Below are 12,191 nucleotides of genomic sequence, written 5' to 3'. Positions count from 1 at the left end.
ATGAAAGAAATTTAAAAATACAAAAGAAAATTTAACCTGGGACAATGTAATGTTAGAAAGTAATATAGTAAAGGGTTGAGAGAATGCAGAAGTAGTAAAAAGAACAACTGAGCACTATGAAAATCAATCTTCCAAATAATAATTAAAAAAAAAAACATAAAATGCCATAGAACTAAGTTGAAATCCATCATTTAGTACATTCTGATTTGTTAAATAGAGTGCTGATGGAGCATCTGTTGACCATTAATCAGGTACTCTGGCTCAGGAGCTGAGGTCCTGGGAGTGGGGATGACCTGGATATTCTGTTCACCAGGCTTGGTTTGCTTTAATCTATCACAGCCCTTTTGCTCACACTGCTGCAGCCCCACGACTCCCAACCCTTCCCATATAAACTGACCAGCAAATGTACCCACAGCATTGCTCCTCTGCCCCTACCTCACCTGGTAAGTGACATAAACCAGCAGAACATGCACAGGGGAAGGGGGGTCGGTGGTTTTCTGACAGACCAGCTCCCTGCATGCACGAGACCAGCCCGAAGGCAGAGGGACAGCCCAGGAACACCTTGAGCTGCAAGCTCAGATGAGTGAAATTGCACCACACCCCACTGAAATCCTGAGGGGAGAGACCTGCTCTGCTCTGCTCCTTCCTGGGTCACACGTTCCTGCTCCTGAAGTTTGTGCAACCACGGAGCTGGCTGAGGGAGCTGACCCAGCTGAAAACTGCTCCCTCCGAGCAGGGACAGTGTCCAGCCCACTCAGCCTTCCATGGGGTTACACAAATATTAGTGCCAACCCAGAACAACCTGGGCCTGGGCTCGAGGATGTCGCTGTGAAACTGCATCCTCAGTCCTCTGGCTCAGGTAGAGCAGACAGAGTCATCAACCTGTTAGTTTATAGACTCAATTAGCCACGTGAAAAAAAAAAAAAAAAAGGACAAAAAAAAGACAACATTCACCTTAGCAGAAAAGAGCTCTATGAAATGGCACACCAGAGGACCTTCTGAAGCAGCAAATAAAAAGCAAACAGAAAGAAACACAACCTTTCTCACCCCACCCCGCTGCACTTGGAAGCGAGAGGCTGAAACAATCCACAGGTTTTGCAAGACCACAAGGAATGAAGAGAGAGGAAGAAGCTGCCATGCAGAGAGAACCCAAGTCACCTGTCACCAAGTGTCAAGGCACACCCTGCATGCATCTTCACTGCTAACATAAAGTCTGCCAGAGAAAAATCAAAGACAAAACTGAAACTGAAATATCTTGCGTTCTATTTCCTTCTTCCTTCCTGTAGGTTGCAGCAAGAAAGCCCATCTCCTCCCCTCTAGTCACTGCGGGTTTTGTCCTTCTCCCAGTAAGCAGTGCCAGCCTCTGCCTTGCTGCTATTGCTCCTAATTCTGCCAAACGAAATCAGAATCAAAGTGACTTAATAGTTATCCGTGTCACTGCAGGCCACAATGCCCTCAATAGCAGCAAACTGCAGAACTGAAATAAAAATTTAAAAAAAAACCCCACATCACTCAACACAAGCATAGGGGAAAGAGCAGCAGACACATTTGCCAGCTGAGCACCAACCTTGAATTCAAGTCATCAATATGTTTGGAAAGTTTTCTTTGCAAACCACGTGGCCTGTCTGCCATGCCACCCCCCAAAACAACAGCTGGGGAAAGGTTCTTGTTTTGCCAAGGTAAGGGAACAGTTCTGAGCTCTGCCTCTTTGGCTCAGGTACCTCCTTGCACTTTGCCATCTAACCATAATGTTAATTTCTCATGTCTGCCAGGTTCCCCTCCTGTGCAGATAAACCCTTAAGCACAAGACACTGACCCAACAGTAAGAAATAGGGTTTTTGCAAGGCAGTGACACCAAAAGGCAGCAGCACAGGGACACCTGCCCCATCCCAGGCATCACAGAGCTCAGTCTGTGTGCAGGATGAGACAAGGCTGACACAAAGACAGAAACTGAGAGAGAAAACCAGTAGCAGTGACAGCCACAGCTCCACAGCTGCAGTTTCCATGCTCAGGCTAATGACTTTAACTTCCTCCTTTTGACACCACCTTCTCCTAAACTGGCTCATCCCAATTTTGCTGACCAGCCCCTGTGCAGAGCTCAGTGCCACAGGGTGTTCAGCTGGACCCAGCCCCTGCCAAAGATGACAATTTTCCTGAGGCTGCAGCCCTTGCTCCTGCCACTGCTTGCACTGCCCCAGCCTCATCCAGGACTAAATGCCATTAACAAGCAAAAAGAGAGAACGTCACAGTTAATGCTGCCAGTGATGTCAAACTTCCCATTTGCAGCCCTGATCCGAACCCCATGTACACGATGTGTGTGGCATTCCAATTCCACCCAAATCCGAGCTTTTCCAGTCAGAGATTTTAACCCTGGCTGGGAAAGCTCCATTTCCCAAGAGAATGAACACGAATTTGCCTGAGCTTTCCCCCATGCCAGGGTTAACACACCGGTAAAAATAGCCAAGACACGCAATAATAATGTCAATATTGGTTGTTGCACTGCTGACTGGTTTAGCAGATCAAAACAAGGAGCAGAGAAGTCCAGGGCAGGGGGAAGGGAGGATGGTGGGAGGAACAGACAGGCAGAGGGAATTAAAGAAACAAGCGCCCTAGAAACAGCGGCAGCCAGCAAGGACAGCAAACTTTTCCTTCCAATAATATTGAATCAAAGAAGACTCTTAAGTTCCTTTGTTACTACTACTGGTCACACAGAGGCCACATTCTTTCCCTGATCCTTATATAAACCCACCGACATCTGTAGATTTCCCGTGAAAAGGAGGTACCAAACAGTCAAACCGACTCCCCAGGCCATAAAACGTAATTAAGAACAGAACTCTACTACTCCTATAAACAGGGCCAAAAGCCTGCTGCTCTGAGCTGTGGCTCCGAACCTGGCTGCTCAGATGGAGAGCTGACATCATTCATTAAGACAGTCTATTAACTCTGCCCTTCGCAATTAGGTTTTCAATAATTTTACATCTAGCAAAACACAAAGACCTCCCACAAATACTCCTCCCTGTGAGGTTCTCAGAAGTTCTGTCAACTCCTCAGCTCCTGCTTTGCTCTCAACTCACTGACCTCATCCATTACACCCAAGTTTCCCAGTTATTCTTGTCATTCTACTATTGTTCCAGAAACATTTACTATAACAAGATACTCTCCTATTTCTTGGCATTCCAGTTCACTCATTTTTATGGCTGAGCTTATTACACTGTTCTAGCTATTGCCCTTCGGGCACAAACACTTCAGGCTCCAAGTCACTGTGTTAAGAAAACATACTACTTGATGATGTCTGTGAAGTCATTCTCCCTAATATATAATCTACAGCTTTTACACTTACACTTCTACCCACCTTACAATCAGAAACACAGAGTAAGAAAGCTCATCTCCCCCGCCCCGAGCTCTCCACAAACACAACACCTTTCCCTGCTGAAATTCTGCTCTCCCACTGCATCTCGGGGAAGAAGTTTTAGTTTCCCTTTGCCACCTTAGCCTGCAGCCCATAAAGCTGAGGGGGGAACACAAATGAAGTTTCTCCTTCCACAGAGCACAGAAAAACAACAGCAGCCTGGGAGATCTCCCTACCAAAGAGGAGGGGAAGCTCAACTAAATGGTTCCTCCTCCTAGCTCAGGATCACACTATCGGGGGAGGCTGAGGGTTTAATTCATTCCAGCTGACTCCCAGTTCACCAGCACACTGTGCCAGGGGCGAGGGGAGCCCTGCTGGCCCATGAGAGCTCCCCTCTGCAGAAGGGGGCAGTCAGGGCTTCAGCCTTTCCCATAGGGAAGCTCTGCAAAAACAGGCTGTGCTGGTGACAGCAGCCTGGAGTTTCCTAAAAATAGCTGAAGCTGACCGAGTGGGGATGCTTGCTTACTAGGAAAAAAACACCAAAACAGACGCTCTCTGAGAGAGTTTTCCTTCTGTTATTAATTTTCACAGCCTCCAGTTTCTGAACGATAAACTCAAAAACCCCACCTGTCCCTCCTATGACACAACCAGGCTTTGATCAAATCTCAGGGTCAGGAAGAGGAGGCTGCAGTGCTCCCTGTCATCCCCACAGCAAACGCTGGGGATCAGTGCCTCTCTCCCAGCCCCAGGTCTGCAGGGAGCTCCCAAACCCCGAGGCCCGCACCACCTGCCTGGTACCACACTGCTCCAGAGCAGCTCTTCCCAGAAAGCTGCTGCAGTGTCACAGATTTTCCACGATTTCCAGGCAGGATGCTGTCCTAGGTCTCTGGATTTGCAGCTACCACGAACGAAGTACAAAAGTCACCAGAAATGTCAGCATATCAAACACAGGAGAACACAGCAAGCTTTCCATTTCCAATTATTTTCTCCTTACCCAACCCCGGGTCATCTTCTCCAGAGCAAATGTTTACAGGTACCACTCAGACCAGTACAGATCATTACGTGTTCCTATTGGATATTCCAAAATTTTCCTGTGCTTATCATGATAGCAGCACTGGTTGCTATGGGAATTGCTATACTACCATCCACCACATTTCTTTATCACTCAAGTATTTTAGCAGACTGGTTGCCTTTAAGTGTCACAGTAAGAAGAGTAATCATAAATGTTGGGTTTTTTTTTCCTCCCATCATTCTTAAAATGGTACTTTATAACAAAAACCTGCTAGTGAGTTATTACATGGCTTGGCTTCAAGCGTGTAGCTCCGGACAGGGCTGGAATCACAACTTTTGTCTTCTTTTTTGAGAGAGAGAGAATAAAATACATTATGAAAACAAGATTCACTTTTAAAAATATCGTTCAGAGGGAAATCGAGGTACAAAAAACACCTCAGGCCCCTCCAAGTTCTCTCAGTTTCTCTTTTTCACTTCCTAGTTTGTTGTTTGTTTTAACTAGTGCAAAACAAGGCCTCCAGATCAGCCAGGGAGCCCTGGTCAGACTTGCCGAGCAGTCTCCTCTCTGCAGGATGACATGCTGTAGCGATTCCATCTGTGGCTCCAACTCCCACCCCAGATCCAGGAGGTTAATCACGCCAGCACACTGACATCTCTTTTCACGCACACCCCACAGGAAGCCAGTGGGTCCCTTGCCCTGGGCCCTGCACCCCCAAAGCCCGGGGGTCCCCGGGAGGCTGCCCCCACCTCTGACCTTGCCACCGGCACCCACAGCTCGCACGGCTTCGGCAGCAAACAGCCGGGACTCACGAGCACCCGGAGCCCACCTTCCGCCCCCCATCCCCACCAGCTCCAAACCCTCCTCACTCCCCCCCCCCCAAAAAAAAACAAAACAACAAAACAAAACAAGAGAGAAAGCTCTGACGCCTGCAAAAGGCCCGATTTAGCCCAGCTCTGGCACGAAACCACCCGCCGGGATCCCGGCACGGGTGGGCGCTGGGGCGGCGCGGCCCGCCCCGCGGGGGCCTCGGGCGGCTTCAACCCCAAAAAAAAGCGCTGAAAAACAAGGCGGGGGCAGGCGGGGGCAGGCGGGGGCAGGCGGGGGCAGGCGGGGGCAGGCGGCCGCGGGCCAGGCAGCGCCACGGAACGGCTGCCGGGTCGGCCGGCGGGCCGGGGGCGAGGAGCGGGCGCCGCTGCCGGCCCGGGGGCCGGAGCGGGGCCGGAGCGGGGCCGGGGCCGGCGGGGCCACAGGCCGCGCAGCCGCCTCGGCGGGGCCCAGCGCCCGGCGCAGAAGGCGGAAGCGGCCCCGCGCTGGGGCGCAGCCCCGGCCCGGCCAGCCCCGCTCCCGGCCCCGGCGCGGCGGGCAGCGGGAGGGCGGGCGGCGCTGACAGCTCGGCGGGCGCGGGGCGGCGGGCCCGGCCGCGGGTCTCACCTGCTGGGGGTCCGGGCCTGCCCTCCGCCCCGCGGCGGGGCCGCTGTCGCGCTTGCCTGGCTGCGGGGGCCGGCGGCCCGGCGGGCATGGGCCGCGTCCGAGGCGGGGCGCGGCGGCCGGGGCTGCGCTGACAGCGGCGAGCGGCGGCGAGAGCGGCGGGCTCCGGCTGCCTCCAAAATGGCGGCGGCCCCGCTGGTGCCCAGCGCCGCGAGGGGGCGGGGCGGGAGGGACCGCCCGGGGGCGGGGGGAGGGGGGGGGGGGGAGGGGGGGAGGGAGGGGATGGGAGCGGGAGAGGGAGGGATGGGAGCGGGAGGGATGGGATGGGATGGGATGGGAGCGGGAGCGGGAGCGGGAGCGGGAGGGATGGGATGGGATGGGAGCGGGAGAGGGGAGCGGGAGCGGGAGGGATGGGATGGGATGGGATGGGAGCGGGAGCGGGAGCGGGAGCGGGAGGGATGGGATGGGATGGGAGCGGGAGAGGGGAGCGGGAGCGGGAGGGATGGGATGGGAGCGGGAGAGGGGAACGGGAGGGATGGGATGGGAGAGGGAGAGGGGAACGGGAGCGAGATACGGGGAACGGGAGAGGGGAACGGAAGCGGGGAGCGAGAGGGATGGGAACGGGGGAGGGGAACGGGAGAGGGGAGAAGGGAACGGGAGCGGGGGAACGGGGGAGGGAGAGGAAGAGGGGAACGGGGACACGGGAGCGGGAGGGAGAGGGGAACGGGAGAGGGAGCGGGAGAGGGGAGAAGGAAACGGGAGCGGGGAACGGGGGAGGGAGAGGGAGAGGGGAGAGGGAGGGATGGGAGCGGGGAACGGGAGAGGGGAACGGGAACGGGAGGGATAGGAGCGGGAGAGGGGAACGGGGAGCGGGAGAGGGAGAGGGGGGCGATAGGAGCAGGGAACGGGAGAGGGGAACGGGAACGAGACCGGGAGGCGATAGGAACGGGCGGGCGACAGGCCCCGCGCCCCCCGGGCTGGGCGGGCTGCGGCCCCCCCGGGGGGGCTTTGAGACACGGGGGGTGCGGGTGGGGACCGGGGACACCGGGCGGGGAGGGGGCTGCAGGGATCGGGGATGGAGGCTCCGTGCTCCCCAGCCAGCGAGGGCGGGGGGCGCCGGGAATGACCCCCCGGAGGATGGGGGGGGTGAGGGGGTCGGGCTGTGCCCTGGGAGGTGGGAGTGAGGGTGGAGGAGCAGAGAGGGGGAAAGAGGAGAAGGGGGGAAAGGGGGGGGGGGGGGAAAGGAGAAGGAAAAAGAGGAGAAAGGAAGACGGGGGAAAAGGAGAAAGGGAGAAAAAAAGAAGGAGGAGAAATAGGATGAAGCGGGAAAGAGGAGGAGAAGTGGGAAAAAGGGAAGGGGAAAAGGGGGGGGGGAAGAAAAAGGAAACAGGATAAGAGGGGGAAAGGGGAGGAAAAAGAGATGAGGGAAAAAGAGGAGAAGGGGGAAAAAGAGAAGAAGGAAAAAGGAGAGGGGGAAAGAGGAGAAGGAAAAAGAAGACGGGGGGAAATGCAGAAGAGGGAAAAAGAGGAGAAAAGGAAAAAAGAGGGAAAAAGGGATGACCCGAAAGACAGAAGAAAACAGTCTCACGGAGAAAGATACCCTTAGTCATGCTTGCTGGGCTGAGTGGATTTCATTGTTGCCTTGCCCAGATTTGTCTTCATCTCTGAATAAACTGCTTTCTAAGTGCCAACATCATCCAGGAACCCAATGGGAACGGATCCAATTCTTCTCTTGATTCCAAAGTGAATTGTGCCATTAGGTTTACCACTGCACCTTGCCTTCTTTCCTAGTCTTATTCAGGCCTTGATCCTGCAAATGTCAATGCACGAGGTGAAATGGTAACACACGTGGCTGCTTCAGAATCTATGGATGCTGGAACAGCCATGGTGGCAAACATGCCCGAGGGATGGAAAGGACAGCAAGGGAAAAGGGGGGGGGTTGCCATGTGAAAAAACACTGAGTTTTCTACTGCCCTGTTTACGTTATTGGGTGTGGGGGTTTTCATACAATCATGGAATGTTTTAGCTCGGAAGAGACCTTAAAGCTCACCCAGTCCCACTCCTGCCATGGGCAGGGACACCTCCCACCATTCCAGGCTGCTCCCAGCCCCATCCAACCTGCCCTTCAACACTGCCAGGGATGGGGCAGCCACAGCTTCCCTGGGCAACCTGGGCCAGGGTCTCACCACCCTCACAGCACAGAATTTCTTCCTATTGTCTAACCTAAATCTCCCCTCTGCCAGCTGGAAACCCCTCCCCCTGCTCCCATCCCTCCCTGCCCTTGTCCCAAGCCCCTCTCCAGCTTTCCTGGAGCCCCTTCAGGCACTGGAAGGTGCTCTCAGGTCTCCCTGGAGCCTTCTCTTCTCCAGGCTGAACACCCCAACTCTCCCAGCCTGTCTCCAGAGCAGAGCTGCTCCAGCCCTCCCATCATCTCTGTGGCCTTCTCTGGATTTGCCAGCAAAAATTACACTCATAACTAAATGGGCAAATTTTCTAGTTTGTGCCTGTTTTGTCACCATAAGAACCTAAAGGCAGGTGCCCCAAGACTTGTCATGGTACCCAGGACAGTAATTGACACTTCATTGGCCATTAACAAGGAAAAAAAACGAGTACAACCCCAGAAGTATCATTTCTCTGTTTTGTCTATTGGAGGGTAATGAGCTCATAAAGCATTTTTTGTGGCTTATTGTGACTTCTGGGGACACGACTGCTATCCAAGCAAATTCCCAAGTCTTCCAGCCATCCCCAGCACGTATCCATTTCCCCCAGGTAGCACAGGAGGGTGTGGGCTGCAGGTCCTGCCTTCTCCAGCTGATTTCTGGAGTGCCAGCCTTGGAACAGCGTCCTTCTTGTCTCCTCAGGCTCTACAAAACACACTAAAATATGGATTATCTAGCTGGGCTTGGCAGTGAGCTGGGCTGGGGCTGCCAGCTCACCCCTCCCCAGCCAGGACACAGGCAGGTACAAGAACCAGGAAAGCTCCTTAAGCCTGGAAATCCCCCGGGGGCTGCGACCCTGGGTGTTTTACAAGGGCAGCTACAAACTGTTGGTCTCTTCTGTGGCTGCTCTGCCTGTTCAAACAGATCCAAAATTCAGTATTTGCCTACTTGTGCTCATAGGAAAAAATCCCTACCTTTAGGTTCCACATCCTTCGCTGCTGTTAAAATCCTCACTGGGATGTAAGAAATGAAACCTATTCTGGTGTTACTGCCCCCTCAGCAGAGTTTCAGCTTTCCTCAGCAGGAAGCAGTGGATGGCTTGGTGTCCTTCCCCCAGCAGTTTTAGCATTTTCAGGGAAATTGATGACTGAAAGTCATGCTGTCCATGTTCAGTGTGCTTACAAACATGCATCTTGGATGATCTGATGAGTCTTTTGTTTCCAATTCAGCCAAAATGCACTCAGGAAGGACTGCCTCTCCCACGGTTCTACTGAAATTCCTTGTTCCCATTTTGCGCTCAACTAGCCCGGCGATCTCGCCAGGCTACAAAACCATGGATTTACCTTGAAATCCTAATGCCTGGATGTAAGAAACAGCTTTGCTGCTGACGTGGTGTTTTCTACCAGCCTGGTTTCCCCACTGATTTCTTCAGAAGCTCCAGGGCATGAGCAGGAAGAAGGAGCCAGGTAGAGGGGGGTCCTCTCTGCTGACATCAGCGCTGTCTCAGGCACTGGGACGGAGCTGCTGTTCCAGCCTGTGACCTCAGTTCTCCCTGTCCTGGAAAGAGGGAGCAGCCAAGCCTGCCTGCCATGGAGCTGTGTCCAAACCTCTTGTGGAACAGCAGCAGCTCAGCCCCAAAGCTCTCCGAGATAGCAGAGCTGTCGCCGTGCCAAGATGCATCTCATTGAGCAGATTGTTGACGCTAACAGGAATGGACACGGGCAATTTAGAAACAATCCAAGTTGTGTGAGCAGGCAACGGATCAAACTCATTCTCCTGGTAGCCAAACAGGGAAGGCACAGCAAAAAATTCACCCCGTTGCTCCCCAGGAGAAGAGCCTGACATGGTGATTTCATACCTGCGTGGTTGCAGGATTCCGCCAAGAGGGCAAATGGAATCCTGGGGTGCATGAGGAAGAGTGTGGCCAGGAGGTGGAGAGAGGTCATTGTCCCCCTCTGCTCTGCCCTGGTGAGGCCCCTTCTGGAGAACTGGGACCAGTTCTGGGCTCCCCAGGTCAAGAAAGACAAGAAACTCCTGGAGAGAGTCCAGGGAAGGACATCATAGATGCCTGGGGGGTTGGAGCATCTCCCTGATGAGGAAAGGCTGAGAGAGCTGGGGCTGTTCAGCCTGGAGAGGAGAAGGCTGAGGGGAGACCTTCTTGATGCCTCCCAGTATCTCAGGGTGGGTGCAGGAGGATGGAGCCAGACCCTGCTCAGCAGTGCCCAGGGACAGGACGAGGGGCAACGGGCACAGGCTGGAACATGGGAAGTGACATGGAAATAGGAGGGAAAAAAGAGCCCTGGGACAGGCTGCCCAGGGAGGCTGTGGAGTCTCCTTCTCTGGAGATACTCCAGACCCCCCTGGATGCAGCCCTGGGTGATGTGCTCCAGGGGATCCTGCTTTATGGGGGGTTGGACTGGATGATCTCCAGAGGTCCCTTCCAGCCCTGACAATTCCGTGGCTTCAGGTCCAGGGCTGGCACCCCAGGTATCAGCATGGCTACTTGTATCTTCATCCTGGGGGTAGTCTTGGGACTACAAGGCTGGTGTACCCTGTCTTCAGGTTTTTTTCCTCACAGGGAGCATGTATTTCACAGCCAAGACAATGTCATTAACACACACCTGGAAGAGCTGCCACTCTTTAACTGAAATAACTGATTTGCACATCAAGCAGTCAGGAGATACTAAATTGTTTCATTGAGCGACTCGTTGTACTTCTACCTGGCAAAGGTTCCCTCAGTCCTTTGAAGCACAGAGCCCTGTTCCAAAACAAGTTAGATGTTAAAAGCTGTGATTCTGAATTTGAAGTCCAGTTAAAAAAAAAAAAAAAAAAAAAAAAAAGGCAAAGCCCCAGAATTTTTGCAAGACACCCAAAGATCACCCAAAGGTCACTGCAGGGAAGATCTGGGCAGAGCACGGGTCCCCCTGTCTGTGGTGCCACTGTGGCTTCAGCCCCCGAGCACAGCTCCCCGGCCCCCAGGGATGAGCCTGAGCCTCCCTGAAGATTCCCACCTGGAGCAGGATTAGGCACACATTTTGCCAGGAGGCTGCACGACCAGAAATAGGATGTTGACGATCAAGAATGCTGGGCTCTATTCCTGGCTGAGAAATGAAGTGTGATCCAGTGCCTAGAACAGACATGATCTCAGGATCGCCGAGCGGCAGCTCTGACATTCGTTCTGAGGAGCACTGAAGGGAGGAGGGGAAGAGTCTTGATTCCTTCTGCTGGAGTCACAGGCTCTTTTCCTAAATATAATTTGTGTACCGGGCTTTCCAAACACCGAGGATTATATTTGGCTGCCTTTTGGGGCAAGTTACAAGGCCTTGTCCAAATAACAAAGCTCTGAAGTGCACGGAATATAAACAGCCATCAGGAGGGAGGCTGGCGAGCAAACACTTCTTGGCTCACAGCGTATTGCACGTTCCTCTGGTCTGCAGGGTATTTATGTTTCTCCTCTTGTCTGGGGAATATTATCCTGACTGGCAATCGCAAGAGAAAAGGCAAGACGAGCAGAAGCTGGATGCAAAACCTCCCGCACGCTCTGGTAGGCCGGTTGCTCCCGAGAGCTCTGATGCAAAAGATAATTATAGATGAAAAGTGTAGCAACCGCTGTGGCTGGGGTTGCGAAATGTTCTATTTACTCGGGTTGTCGAGGAGCCCAGCAGAAAGCCCAGCAGAAAGCCCAGCAGAAGGCTCTGCTGGCCCTGGGCAGGGCAGCCCCTCCAGGAGGGCCGGGGAGGACCAGACCCGCAGCCTCCTCCAGTCCTGCACAACCTCCCTGCCCAAACATGGCCCGGGAGCATCCAGGCGCTTTAAAAGGCTCCGAACTGTGGGTTTGGGACGAGCTGTTTCAGAGAGACCCAGAGCCCAGCAGGACCAGCCTTCCACGCTGAGCAGACGGGGGCAGCGCCCGTCCCCGCGGGGCTGCAGCGCCGGGCGCCCGTCGGGGCTCCCAGTCTTCCCTGGGTTTGTTTCAAGACAAGCTGAGGAAATGAACTGCAAGAGCCCTTGTGTTTAGAAAACACGAAGCCCAAAACACTCGGGGGGGCATGTCCTCAGCTTGTCTAAATTGTCAGGAGATCCCCAAGTCAGGAGCAGCTGCCAGGCCTGCCCTCAGGCCTCCTGGCAGGACACCTCTGGCCAGCAGCTCCTCCCAGCCATCACATCGTGCTCCCAGCATCACTCCCTGCCTTTTCTTGTTTGTGTGCTTCTTTGTTTGTTTCACTTTACCTTGTCATGCTGC

At 54.0% G+C, this 12,191-nt stretch overlaps 1 protein-coding gene across 2 annotated transcripts in view; it reads right to left on the bottom strand.

The window, feature by feature from the left end:
- PPP6R2 (protein phosphatase 6 regulatory subunit 2) overlaps positions 1-5,980 on the bottom strand; it is a 98,416-nt gene extending 92,436 nt beyond the window's left edge. For both annotated transcript variants that reach the window (XM_051612181.1, XM_051612198.1), the window contains exon 1: positions 5,793-5,980. The gene's annotated coding sequence lies outside the window, so the exon portion shown is untranslated. The remainder of the gene's footprint in view (positions 1-5,792) is intronic.
- Between the last annotated feature and the right edge of the window lie 6,211 nt (positions 5,981-12,191).

The sequence above is a fragment of the Apus apus genome, chromosome 1 (genome assembly GCF_020740795.1).
Source record: "Apus apus isolate bApuApu2 chromosome 1, bApuApu2.pri.cur, whole genome shotgun sequence".
Taxonomy (NCBI): domain Eukaryota; kingdom Metazoa; phylum Chordata; class Aves; order Apodiformes; family Apodidae; genus Apus; species Apus apus.
This window is presented reverse-complemented; position numbering and strand designations above follow the sequence as displayed.